Source organism: Condylura cristata, unplaced genomic scaffold (assembly GCF_000260355.1).
Source record: "Condylura cristata isolate star-nosed mole 26May11 unplaced genomic scaffold, ConCri1.0 scaffold00006, whole genome shotgun sequence".
Classification (NCBI taxonomy): Eukaryota; Metazoa; Chordata; class Mammalia; order Eulipotyphla; family Talpidae; genus Condylura; species Condylura cristata.
The window spans coordinates 22,645,159-22,659,615 of record NW_004567107.1 but is presented as its reverse complement, the minus strand read 5'-3'; positions in this window follow the sequence as shown (position 1 = coordinate 22,659,615).

The following is a 14,457-nucleotide window of genomic DNA, read 5'->3' as shown; positions in this document are numbered from 1 at the left end:
ATGTGGACAGTGAGGAGATAATGGAGAGTGGAGTTAGTAACATTGTTGGGGTTCAGGGCTGTGCTTAAAACTTCCCACCTGCTGAGATTTGTATGGTAGAAATAAGTTTACTTAGTCTACTAATACTTGTTATTCTTGTAACAGTGACAGTGATTATTTTTTGACGTTCTGTGATGCACTGGTTCTTTTCATATGTGATATCCAATCTCAGATCTCTGTGTCAAAAGATTTCTAACCCTATTTTCTGGATAAGGAAACTGGTTCAGAGAGAGCAATAACTTGCTTAGTCCTAGGCATATCCACAGAGAGTCCGTCTTGCAGCAAGAACGCTGTCTAAGCAGAGCTGCTTATATTTTGGTTATCACAGACCACATAGATTAGCTTTTTCCTCTTCCCCTCCCAGCAGTTTATAACCATGGGCATTAAACCTGCATTAATGAGGGGCAGTAACTTGCATCCACCGACCTAGTGGTCCTGGTCTTGCTGGGCACCATTTCACGTGAACAACAGCCTGGCCAAGCATGTCAGCGGAGCAGTCAACCTCCCCACCCCTACCCCACCCCCAACCTGCTACTGTTCCCGTGACATCAGCTCTGGCCACCCCCAAGGCTTGATGTGCACCTGGGACTCAAAGTTCAGGAACGCAAAGCTAAGGCTTACTGAACCTTAGAGAAACAGCAACACCTGATGGAACAGATTGCTGTCAGGTTTTGCTGTTTTTTGTTTTTTTTTTAAGTCTCTTAACTTAGTAAAATGTCACATCTCAATATCAGAAAAGTCTGGAGTAAGTGTCTTGTACTGCAGTATGTAGAAAGAGGCTATGAAACATTGTGGGATCCCCCAGTGGGGATGGTATTCATCATCTATAACATGGGCTGCTAATGCCTCCATCAGAAATGGGTGATAAGCATGAATGAATTAACATATGACCAGGAACTTAATACACAAGTTTCCATTATAAAAAGCATTCTGGGTTTGAATACATAACTGTATTAAAGGCCTCCAACTGGGTCATTCATAGTCATTAATGACAATACCGCCAATAGTTCCCTCCTTTGTTCTCCACTTCAGCCCCATTCTAAATACTCCTGATTTGAATATAATGCCTACATAAGTTAAACAATAGGCCACGAGTTAAATGTCCTCATGTACAGTAAGGAACCTGAGTCCACAAACACACCTGTGTATCCGTGTAATCTCCTGTCTCATAGGGTTACACTCCATAGGAGTAGTAATATTATAGAAAAAGAACTTTCATAAAACCAGGTCCCGTCTACATAATGCCAAGAAGTACTATGGCTGAGTCAATCAGGCATTTCAAAATGTCTTTTCCAATCTCTCTTCAAAACAGCTTTTTGAAAATATCTCTTCCAACTTGTAATACAAATTTTACACTATTGTGTTGCAATCTGCTGTAGCAGTTGGGATGACTTCTGGACCTGAAGCCAGCAGTCATTATTCTGGCCACAGAGTTAGGACTGATGTGAGCTCAGCATAATTCACAATTTTTTTGTGGAGGTTTTGTGTGTAAAGCGTTTTGTCAGCCACAGAGCCATTTGGTAGAGGACACACTTTCATGGAGAATAGAAGATGTGTGAGTCCCACCTGTTCTCAATAAGCCTGCATTAATGAGGGGGCAATAGCATTTAATCTAAGAAGTGGGGAGGTGAGGAGAGAACTGAGGGTAGGATTACATAACATCAAACTAAATAGGAGAATGGATATGTAAGTACTAAGAGACTATCTGGAGGTTACTGCAGTGCTCATAGAAGATTCCATAAAGTAACAAAGAAGGATATTTTTTGTGGTCAAGTCATACTCTGTACCAATCAACTCAGCACATCAGGCTGTAAGACCTGTGGCTACAGGCAGTTAGATCTCATTTCCCTACAGCACCCAGTACCATGTCTAAAGTGCAGTCAGTACCCAATCAATTTTTATTGACTAAATGAATCAATAAATATATGATTGCTTTCATCCTAATATCAGAAAAGTCTGAAGTAACTGCCTTATAATTCTTGTCCCTGAGAATTTTGAAATAATTAAGGTCAGTGTAAGACCATTGCTTCCTCCTAAACTATACTAGATTCTGAAAGTTCTTCTATTGTTATTCATTTGGAATGTCATAGGAACCCAGGCTGTTGTACCCCTAAAATGTTGCATATGAACCGTGACCCCACTTTTTAAAAAATTGTGATAAAATATATAGCATAAAATTTGCCACCGTAGCATTCATAGCATTAAGTATATTCATATTGTTTTGGAACCAAATATTCATAAGTCTTTTCATCTTTCAAAGCAGAATTTCTATACTGATGAGACAACTCCCCATTTCTCCTTGCCTCCGTCCCTGGCTATCACCATTTCACTTTACATCTCTAGGAATTTGACTACTCCATGTATCTCATAGATCTGAATCATATGGAATTGGTCTTTATGTACCTAATTTCATTGAATTTACTAACCTTTGTAGCATATGTAATTTCCTTCCTTTCAAAGGCTGAACAATACTTCAATGCTGCTGTAAACATTGAAAAACACTGCAACATTTTCAAGATTGTACAAAAGTTTTACTGTCCCTTTAAACCTTTTAATTAAAAACATGGACAAGAAATCTGAACATATTATTCTAGAAAGACTAGTGTGATGGCTATATTCAAATATCCAGGGTAGGTTAATTTAATTCTACGGCTTTGAAATATCACCCTTTGAGACTAGACAGTGAGGCTCAAGTCTGAAATGTGATAAAGCATTTGAGTTCACTTTGAGGAAATATGTCTGTGCAGTCAGGGTGATGAAGAGGCAGAGAGAGGAAGGGCTGTAGAACCTCATGAATTACTGAGTGGCCAGTGTAAACCTGACAGGCCAGCCCTGGCCACCAATGCCCCTTTTCCCATGGTCCCTCACAGCAGGCTGTTTACTGCCATATCAGTGTTTTCTCTTTGTCTTTTGCTCAATCATTTCAAAGTCCAGTTTTACCCACAGTTACTTATGTCATTTATGTCCTCTGACCTAGTAATATCTCTCTCACTATTCACTATCTCTTTGCTGAAACTGTTTAGAAAAGGTGGGGGAGACATTGTGAGCTTGTGGGAAGAGCCATTGGTGAGCAGACTGCAGGTCTCGGTAGTCTCTCATTCTACCTGTGATCAGCCACAGGGCCGACAGAAAACGCCTTCTTCCAACCTTCCACCCTCATGTGCAAATGATCCTAGAAGTACCTCTCCTGTTTATGTTTACCATGATGTGTGTTGAGTAAACAGTGTTCTGCTGGCAAGTGCCTTGGAAACTAGACCATCTTCAGAAATGCAAAGCATTAGAGACTGCTACTTCAGGAAGCAGACATCACACTACTCCTATGGCAGCCAGGGGACAAACAAATCCCTGATTCTAAAGCCAGGCATTCGAGAAAATTTATGACTAAGCCATTCTAGGACCTTAAATTCATCCACTATACAGTGAAGGAAGGGCTAGTAATATTCTAAAGTCTTTCCACTTTGCAAACAACATGTTTTTTGACATATATGATTTCCTAGAACAAAGGAAATATTTTACATGTGTGTATGTGTGTGTATATGTGTATGTATATATGTGTGTATATGTGTATATATATATATATATATGTATATGAGCACAAAGTGTTTTCTTTGGAGAAATATTGTTGAGATGATTATTGATTAGACATCTTCAGAATATGTCATATAGAGAAGAAACTGGGGAGTTCCATTATCCCCACCCCACCCCACCTGCCCCTTTGGATTTGCTTCCCGTACTCAGCACTCTTGAAGAATGACAAGTGCCAGCCTGGTCAGGTCCAGATTTATACTGTCCTGGAAAACTGACTAAAAGGCCCTGGCTGTGGGGGCAGGACAGCCAGGCAGCACATGTCCACAGAGGCCTGACGGTGGTTCAGTGGCTACCTGGGTGCCAGTTAGTCCTCAGCAAAATGAAGGACAAGGACAAGGTCATTCAGCCCTCAGTCACAAATCTGAAGGTGCAGTCATAAATTTTCTTAGCTAGTCGATGTATTTATTTATTAAGAGTCTGAGCACTTAAGTCAGATAGAACTTTCTTAAAACTCCAGCTCAGAGCTTCCTAGCTGTGTTACTTTGGGCAAGATTTCTAATCTTTTCATGCCTCATCAGCAAAAGGACAATTATGAATTTGACCTATGACGTTTTTGGAAAATTGGATGGCATAATGAAAAGGGTTAAAGTACAATGCCTGGCAAGAATTAAACTGTGTAAATAACAGTATTGCTATCATCACCATTTCTTCCTCTTCTCCACATCCTCCAAATTCTCCAGTCCCTTTCTGTCACCAAAGAGGAAAAATTCCAAAATTTTTGCCCCCACAGCACCCCAATCACAGAACTGAATCCTTCGTTCTGAACCCTCCCATCTCACTCCCATCCTAAAAGCTTTCTCTAGTTAATATGGAAGTTAAGCTGGATGCTGAGTCCATCTCAAAACGTGTACATCTACACCTAAGAAGAGATGTTCTCCCCTTTAAGGGTAGTGGGGCCTGTATATGACACCCAGGGTGGGGCACTCAAGCTACATGGCTGGTCTGGCCCTACCATTGACATCACAGCAGCCATTGCCCATCTGTCCTCTGGGACACAGTGACTTGGGTGTGCCAGGCCCTGCTAGGTTGCTAGAAGGAGGTATAAATGAGGCTGTGTTACGTTGAGCAACCCCCACACTGATAAAGAAATGGGAGTCGTGGAGCAGGCTATGTATTGCAAGACGCTGCTGAAGAGCAAGAGCGTGGCCTTTTTATTGATAAACAGCATTAGTCAAAAAGGGAAGCAGAAGAGAAAGGGGAGAAGTAGAAGAGGAGGGGGAGGGTGGAATTGTATTTCTCATCTTGGTATTCGGATCCAGCCCTGACTGGAGCCAGGATTTCAATCTTATCCACTGATCAGCTTCTGGGGTCCTTCATTATACATCAGTCAACAGCCCCCTGGGTGTTCCTTGTTATACCTTGTGATGTATAAATCAAGAGTAAGTTTATGCATCCATCCTCAGCCCACCCCCCACACCCATCCCCTCAGGCATTCCTAATCATAGGTCTTAATCCATGTCCTTCCCAGAGTGATCCAGCTTTATGCTCTCAATTGTAGGGTTGGGCCCTTAGGACCAGGCAGTTCTGACCTTACTTTGTTATAGAACTGTAGGTAACAAAATGGAAACTGGATAGCCCGCTTAGGATTAGCAGACCCATGAGGCTGGAACACGTTCTCTCTGTGGCTGGGAGCCTAGGAAGGTTCTGTGCCATCACTGGCACCCAGCAGAGAAGGCGGCATGTGGTATGAGCATGACCAGCCACATGCCCTGCTCCCTGGGTGGAGGAGGAGTCACCCTCCTGTCATCTGTTTCCTGCTCTGGCCAGTCCACTTCTGCCATTCATCTTCTTGGCTCTCCTTTGGCTCATTTGCTAAGGGAGAACAGAAACCCTCTGATCCCAGGGACAACATGAAGGCTATCATTTTAAAAAGTGGTGGCACAATGGTTAAGTCTCAGCCTATGAAGGTATCAGCAGCCACTGCAGCACGAGTTTGATCCCTGGCCAGGGAGGTGACCCACATGGCGCAGCAGACCTCTCCTGTTTCGTGTATTCAGTAAATTTTCCTGTTCTGCTCCCCACTCTATCTCTGGTGAATCCTCTCATCTACCACCCTCTGCACCTCTGACCTACACCCCAACACTTGTATATGTAAATAAATAAGTCTTTTTTTAAAAAGTGGGGGAAAAAAGTAGAAACTTTTCCAAATTAGTTATATCATGAAAGGTCATGGTTGGAAACAACAATAAGATAGACAGACAGACAGATGGGTGTTAGATGCATAGATCTTTATTCCACAGCCTAGGAGCATAAACTTTGACTCAAGTTCCCTGATAATTTATCAAAAATGACCGAAAAGCAATATTGTGCACGATTCTATAAGTAATATACACTCCATCCAATTTGGAAAAGATCAGAGGTACAGGTGTTACAGGACACCAAATCTGTTTCATGACAAAATCAGTTACAGGACAGGGAGAAGGGACACTCCTGAAGCCCAGACCTGCCTGCTCTAAGTGGGTTCCGCCATCCACCGCGTCAAGACAAAATATATAAAACTTTAATGAAAAGGAACTTTAATACAGTGAATATACAATACGGAACACAAAGAATATAACTTCTAAATCAAACACCTGAAGTTGCCCATCCCCTCGTGGGCAAAAGTCAGCCCAAAAGGGATTGGCCCAAAGCAAGGCCTGAAAGCTGCCACAAGACTAAAGCACCTTCTGGCCGGGACCCATGGAAAAGGGTCAGAAATGGCCAGACAAGTCTGGGAGAAAAAGAGCAAAATCAAAATCAATATAAACACTGCCATAGTGAACCTCCCCATGGGTCTCTCACCCACATCTGTTTTAACAGTCCACGCCAGGAAACAAGCATGGTTTCTTTACCACATGCTTGCTGCTCCATGTGGCTTCCTCAGGTCCCCTCTGGCTCTCCATCCAGCTTCCTTCTCTTCTCCTTCTCCCTCTCTTCTCTTCTTTTTCTCTACCCTGCTCCACCCTCCTTCTGGGTGGGGCAGGGAGCCTGGAACTTCCCCTTTTCCTAGGGACCACCCTGTTACATAGAGACACTGCATGTAGCTTACCCAGGCCCTCACCTTTCTGCTGAGATCATTCTAGGACTGCCTCTAGTGCACTTCCGCTGAGACACGTCTCCCTTGCCTACAGCTACCATCAAAGTTAACTGTGTAGTTCTCTTGCTGGCCATTGCCCCATAACCCCACCAGACTGCTCATTCTGAAGTATACAGACAGAAATTCTTGTCTGATCTGAGAACTAAGAATCATTCTAAGTACTAGGAATTGCTTCTCCTGAACAATCTGTTTTACTCCATCCTATAATGTTGAGTTTCCTAATTGGCCAGGTTTCCATTTCTCACTGCTTACTAATCAATTCACAGAAGAATGTTGGCCAACCCTGTCAAGTGGTAGACTGTACGAGAGCTCACTGTAATTAGTTTGGCTGGTTTTCTGCATGTTTCTCTTCAGATTTTTTGTTTTTGGTGTTTTAGTGTATGTTTGTTTTTATTTTTAGTAGTTTTCTAATTGATCCAGGGAACCTGGATCTACGAATGGTTTGAAGCTGGAGTTTAAATGTATTTTTTCCCAAGTAGTTAATTGTGTGAGTAGTGCATGTTCTTAGGTGCATTTTATTCTTATGCATATTCTCAAATGCTAATAATAACAAAAACTGCTTGTCTTAGCTTCGGTTGCTAGAACAGATACCATAGACTGGGTGGCTTAAACAACAAACATTTTTTCCTCTCACAGTTCTGAAAGCCAGGAAATTTATTCTAGGAACTTTTCTGTTGTTACTCTGTTAATTGGAACATTTTTCCTGTGAATTTTTAACATTAATGCTGTGAGAAAATCTATTTATTTTACCATGGAAAAGCTAGTTCTTTAGTAACTCACCCTCTTTTTGACCTTGAGAATTAACTGACAGATTTTCAGTTGATTTTCCTCCACCTAAAAATTATGAATCTGCGAGGAGTAGTATCTAGTAAAAATAACCAAATAATTGCTATAAACCCTTTGAGTAGCCTCCTGCACTGGTTAAAATTTAAAACGAAAAGGCCCAAGCTTTGTGATGATAACATGCTTTTTGATTATTTCTATTTCAATCCTTTTCCTGGTTAATGCTGCTAGTGTTTTATTAATTGTGATCCTTAAAGCACTCAATCTTTTAGAAAAAAGTATCTATTTTAATTTCATAATGTTTTTTGAAAAGTAAAGAACGCAAGGGGCCCTCCCTGGTAGCACAGCGGGTTAAAGCACAGAACTAAGAAGCTAAAGCCACTTTCGCATGAGTTCGATCCCCGCCCTCCCCAGAAGTGACCACATGGCGTGGCACACCTCTCCTGACCAGCCCGCTGCTCCCCTCAGCAGCTTCGCCGATCTGCCTGTTCTGCTCCCCACTCTGTCTCTGGTGAATCCTTTCGCCGCCCCTGCACCTCTGGCCTGTACCCCAGTTCTGTATGCACAAATAAATTAAAAAAAAAAAAAACTGAAGAACGCACACTGAACCAGGCACTTAACGCCAGCGAGCTGCCGCAAAAGGTCCGAGAAGAGGTTCTGTGCGGGTGGGGCGTGGAGTGCTGACCTAGAGGTCGCCCTGTTCAGGCTCAGGCACCCTAGCCCTCTCGCGGGTGAGGAGTGTCTGGGGACCGGCGGAGTGCGGGGCGCGCCGAGGTGAGGGAACAGCAAAGTGCTCGGAGCCCCAGACCCGTGGCGCGTCCCCGACGTCCGCGCGAGCAGGCAGAACAGCCACCAGGGGGCGCTCAAGGACGCGGTGGCCCAGGCGTGGAGCGCGCGGACTTGGATTCTGGAGCCGGCGAGAACCACTTGCAGCTCAGAAGCCAGAGGAGTCTCCAGAATTTGGCCTTGAAAGCCGTGACCTTCCCGTACCAGATGCTATTTTCCAGAGCAAATCTCAGACAGATGTGCGAGAAAAGAGAAGCCATAGAAAACAACAGCCTCCAGGTGGCGCACTAAAAATTGTAGTTCGTGCATAGGTCTAATTCTAGATGCCAGTACAATCTGCTCAACTAAACTTAGCGCAGTGAAGTGTGACCTTAGCGATATATTACCAGGTAAAGAACAGCTGCTGGGGCAGTTTCCTAGAATAGATAGAAATATATATCTCTAGATCATACTCTCATTTCCAAAATAGATTGACGATTTATAGCTCTTCAGAGTAATAGAACAAGAAAGTGTAAATAGTCATTTAATAAGTCATTTTAAAAGGAGATGGAAAAATCTTTTGTACATCTAAAATATAACTTTGAGGTGCTCCCCACTGTATCTCTGGTGAATCCTCTCACCGCCCCTGCACCTCTGGCCTGTACCCCAGTTCTGTATGCATAAATAAATAAATCTTTAAATAAAAAAAAAATGCCTGGCTGAAAAATTTCCAAACTGGTGGACCATTAATCCATGGATTTACAAATCTCACTGAATTCCAGGCAGGACAAATTCTTTTCAAGTATGTCTAAATACTTTGTACTGACACTGTAGAACAACAAACAAAAATCTTAAAGCAACCAGAGAAAAAACAAGACTTTTGAAGGAGACACAGTAGAGTTGGCAGCTCAACAACAAGAGAAGCCAAAAGAGGGTAAGATGGTATCAAACTGTCAAAGAAATTAGCTATAATATGGACCAAATATGTTATTTATCTAATCGAACAGGTGTTACCATCATCATCGCCACTTTCCAAATGAGGAAATGGAGGCTTGGAGAGCTTGTATAACTTGTTCGAGGTCATGTGGAGCTGAGATGGAGCCTAGTCCATGAGACTTCAGAGCCTCTGTGCTTAACCACTTCTCTCTGATCAAGTTTTCCGTGATGACAAATAATTTCTAAAATGCTGCTGGTGGTGTGATTGGGGAAAGAAGTATTTTCTTTTAACCTCTTGAGCAAATCAAGGTCCCCAACAAACTCAGAGCCCTGGTATCTGATCAGGTGACTGTTCCAGCTGTTGCCAACAAGCACCCCAACATGAACATCTTCAGCCAGGAGTTTGGGCACAGAAGCAGCAGTATCTTAGCCCCTAGTGATGCCTCGTGCATAGTGGCAGACAGGCTGGAAACCATGGTGCCAGTTCTCTGCTCCTGTACAGGTGGTGCCATCATCGGGCTACCCGAAAAGGGTGAAAGGGGAAGAAGGTATTCGCGACATCGCTCTCTCTCATGCTTGGAATTGAAAGAAAGCCATTCCAGTTTGTGTGACCCTTTCTTCCCCTCCTTCTCTCCTCTCCTCTGCTTTCCTTTCCTTTCCTTTCTCTCACCTCTCTCATCCATCATCTTTCCTTTCTTGACTTAAGTGAGGAAACAATACTGTAATGAAGCCTAAAACACTGGAGAAATACATATTATAGCTATAAGAAGCATAATAGTATAATAGTGTGTGCAAAGCTATTTACTGAAGTGCTAATTGAACATACAAAAATACAAATCAGTAAGACTTGTTAAGGGACACAAAAACACTGATTCAAAAAGACACTGCATCCCCATGTTTATTGCTGCTTTATTTACAATAGGAAAGACATGGAATCATCCCAAATGCCCAAAAGTAGATGACTGGATTAAAAAGATGTGGTACATATACACAGTGGAATATTACTCAGCAATCAAAAAAGACAAATACCTTTTGCAGCAGCATGGAAGGAGCTGGAAGGGATCATGTGTAGTGAAATAAGCCAGAAAGAAAAGGAAAAATACTGGATGGTTTCACTCATAGCAGGAGCATAAAGGACCAGGGAAAAAAATAATAGTGAACAACTATATGCCAGAGACATTTTATGAGGGTAGAGAGGATCAAAAATCAGCGGGGGCAGGGGAAAGTGCATTGGACTATGGTGATGGCACACGGGTGATTTGGTGATGGGAAGCCCACAGGGATTACAGCTGAGATGGAAAAGGGCACAAAATTATGTAAAAATAAACTTACATTATTTTTAAAACTGATTTTATTATAGTCATATAATAAAATACTATAAAATGTTAATGTCTATATGTGTCATACATACATGGGAGCAGGAGGAGGTATTGGGTAAAGAAAGCAAGTTGCATAAAAAACGTGTTCATTGGCCTGTTTTTGTAACATTGGGTGTGTGTTTCCATAAAAAGAGAAGAAAAAACCAGCAAAACATTAACAGTGGTGGTCATATCTGAGCAGTGGTTTTTTTTTATTTCTTTTCATTTCCTTTACATTGTTCTGAATTGCAGTGGTTCTCAACTTAGCATATAAAATGCCTGAGTTGCTCTGATCCTTCTAGATCATTAAGGTCTGGATCATTGGGGTGAATCCAGTATCCAAACAAATTTGAGAACCAGTTATCTAAAGTGCTTGAATCTTATAGTCAGTGATCATATTTACAAAACAGGATGAAGGGGGAGCCAGAGAATGCTCTCTTCATTTTGCTAAGTGATGAGCAATATGCAATGTGTACATCTGTGCATTATTATGTTTGTGCATTGTATATGTGTGTACACTGTTTACATGTGTACATTGTATATGTGTGTGCATGTGCAAACAGACATACACCATTGTAGACAATTAAACTAAGGCTACCACTCACAAAAATCCAAAGGAAAGCAAAATGACATTTTATGAAATCTGAATTTTAAAAAAAAACTTGACTTAGTTCCCTATTCTACTACTTCCTGGCTATGTAACCTTGAATAACTCATTTCACCAGTTTGAAAGTCAGTTTTCTCATCTTGTAGAGGCATACACTCCCAAATAGTGCATGTGCAGGAACTCTATAAATTGTTAGTTGATTCTTCTTGGCCTTTTGGCTAAGATCAGGTGTAAATTGTTAGTTGAAATATGGAATCGAGGAGGAAAAACAGAAAACAGGAGAAACTACAAGACACAACTAGTCAGCCTGGAAATGTTAACCATTTTTTTGTTTGTTTGTTTGTTTCTGGAAAATGTTTTCATTCCTTCAACAAATACAACAGACAAGAGCCACCTGGAGGGGAAGGTATTGCTACAAAGGACAAAGAGGACTTAACCACAGCTGTTTCCTAGAAAGGTTGTGGGAAAGGCAAAACTTGACCCTGCAGGCATAGGCTTTCCATCTGGACCTGAGAATTCAGTCAACAATGAAGACACACTGCTGATTTCCACACTCAGGATCCCCATAGGAAAACAAAGACCTAAAGAAGGTGTCAGAGCAGATTGCTTATGTACCATGTAGGACAAAACTAGTCAATTGTGAAAGGTGACAAGAGTGAGGGTTAGGGCAATTAATGATGGAGAAGTGAGTTTAACAAGGTCTGTTTGTATACTTTTCTCTTAACCTGGTCACCAGCCCTTGCTGGTAGGAATATGTCTTCCTTCCTGGAAAGGAGAGAATATGTGTCATGTGGGTGTTTCATCTCCTGCTTTCACGTACAAAAGGGAAGTTCAGAAGGCCCTTCTTGCATCGGTTTCTTTTAACCACCTTTAATTCAACAGAATCTTTGTCAAAGTGGCATTCGGGTTGGGAGAGTGACACATTCCGTTTTCCTTTCCCTTCATGCATGGAAGGAGAGATAAGCTAAATCTAATAATATAATGTACTAAGTGCAAGCAATAGAAGTCTCCAACGCCTCTTGAAAAGGAAGGTTCTGTTGTGGAAGGTTAAGCTTGTCGGTAGCACAATATGGGGAGGTGCAGGTACATACTCTTTCCTCTAGGGGGCGCGCAAGTCTTTCTCCTCTGAAATCTGAACCGAATCAGCATTTTTCTAGCAGTAAGGGTCTGGCTAGTTTAAAATTGACAACATAAATGCTTCTAAGATTCTTGATCTTGGGGATTCTCTCTTTTAGGTATTCCCAACTGAATTGCATCTCTTTTTGCTCCCATGCAACCCATACATTGGTAGGATTTCTACTCCCATCTCAAAGCTTTGCTTTTTCCATTGAGAAGACTAAGGAAAAACCAGAGTGGATTCTCTCAGGGTGGTAGATTTCTCATCTAGGCACAAGTCACAGGGCTTACTCCAACTCACAAGACAGGTAACATCAGTTTTTTGTTTTTTGTTTTTAAAGATTTACTTATTTGTGCATACAGAATTGGGGTACAGGCCAGAGTGCAGGGGCGGTGAAAGGACTCACCAGAGACAGATGGGGAGCAGAACAGGCAGATCAATGAAGTACTCTGCTGAGGGGAGCAGCCGGTGAGATAGAAGAGGTCTGCCACATCATGTGGCTCACCTCCGGGCTGGGGATTGAACTCACGGAAGTGGCTGCAGGGAGCTTGCAGTGCTGCGTCCTAAACCATTGCGCCACCTGGGAGGGCCAACATCAGGATTTTAGGGGTGATTTCTCCATAACTTGTCGCTTGTGCACATATAGTGTGTGTTTGGGGGGGAGGGGGGTTGGCCTTTGTCAAGGTATAGGACAGCATTTGGAAACTAGGGACCAAAGGCATGCTTACCAAGCTCATTATTTAGATATTCCATTTTATTTTTTATTAATGTTTTTCATTAATGTTTTATGTTATATGACGTCTACATTTGAAGTCCTCTTGAATCATAAAGATTTCATTTAGAAATTTTCTAAAATTTATTTGCTGCAAGCAGTCATTTTTTAGAGAAGAGATTTCTCTAGCTCATATATTTAATTAATAATGCATCTGACATAGTTTTCTAAATTTTTTAATATTTTTTTCATATAGTTTTATGGTCTACTAATGATTCCATTTGTACACTCTAACACAAGGAGACTGAGGATAGTCTGATTGCTTCTGTTGACCTACATTCTTATAAAGAGTGTTTAGAGGGTGGTTCAATTTTTAATGACAAGTCGTAAGCCCATTCTTTCATTTTGGCTGGTACAAAAGCCCAGTGTGTAAGCCTTTTTCAAATAACAGCACTCTTGACTTTATGTAAACTTACATAAACTGCACATTTATAAAAAATGACATTTTGATATGTGTCTCCACCTAAGAAACTTATCACTGTGATCAAAATGCTGAACACATCCATCCCCCCTAGAAGTTTCTGTATGTCCCTTTTAGTCCCTCACTTTATCCTTCCTTCAAGCAACGCTGATTTGTTTCCCACCACTATAGGAAGTAATTTGCCCTCTTCTAGAGTTTTATATGAAAGTCATCATATAATACATACTTTCTCTTTGGTCTTTCATTCAATATGTCTATTTTGAGACTCATTATTGTTGTTGTATGTACCTATAGTTATTTCTTTTTCATTGCTGAGTAGTAGCCCATACTATGGATATTCCTGTTTAGCTATGCTGCTGATGTCCATTTGAGTGGTTCCCAGCTTCTAACCGTCACAAATAAAATTCTACAAGTATTCATATGCACGTTTGTATATAAACATGTGTTTTCATATCTCTGGGGTGGATCTGACCATACACTAAGTGTATATTTTACTTCTCAGGAAACTGCTTCCTTGCTTTCAAAGTGGCTGCATGATTTTATATTCCTACCAGCAGTGTATGAGAATTTAAGTTACTTTACATCCGCACCAACACTTGGGATAGATGGTTTTAAACATTTTTTAGTGATCTAGTGGGTGTTTGGTAACATCTCACTATGGTTTTAATTTTCAGTGCCCTAATGGCTAGTTTTTATATTCATGTTTTATAAAATGCACATTTTATGTAAACATGCATTCAGTGCATGTTTTTATATTCTTATTTGCCACCTTCTGTGGTGTACTGTCTGCAACACTATATTTTAGCCTTTCAATTTGGCACTATTTGTTGATCTTAGAGATATACATCTTTTTTAACAATTGCTTTATCTTTATGGAGGCAATGATGGTTTATTTTTATTTATTTATTTATTTATTTATTTTTTAAAATTTATTTATTTGTACATACAGAACTGGGGTACAGGCCAGAGGCTCAGGGGCGGTGAGAGGCTTCACC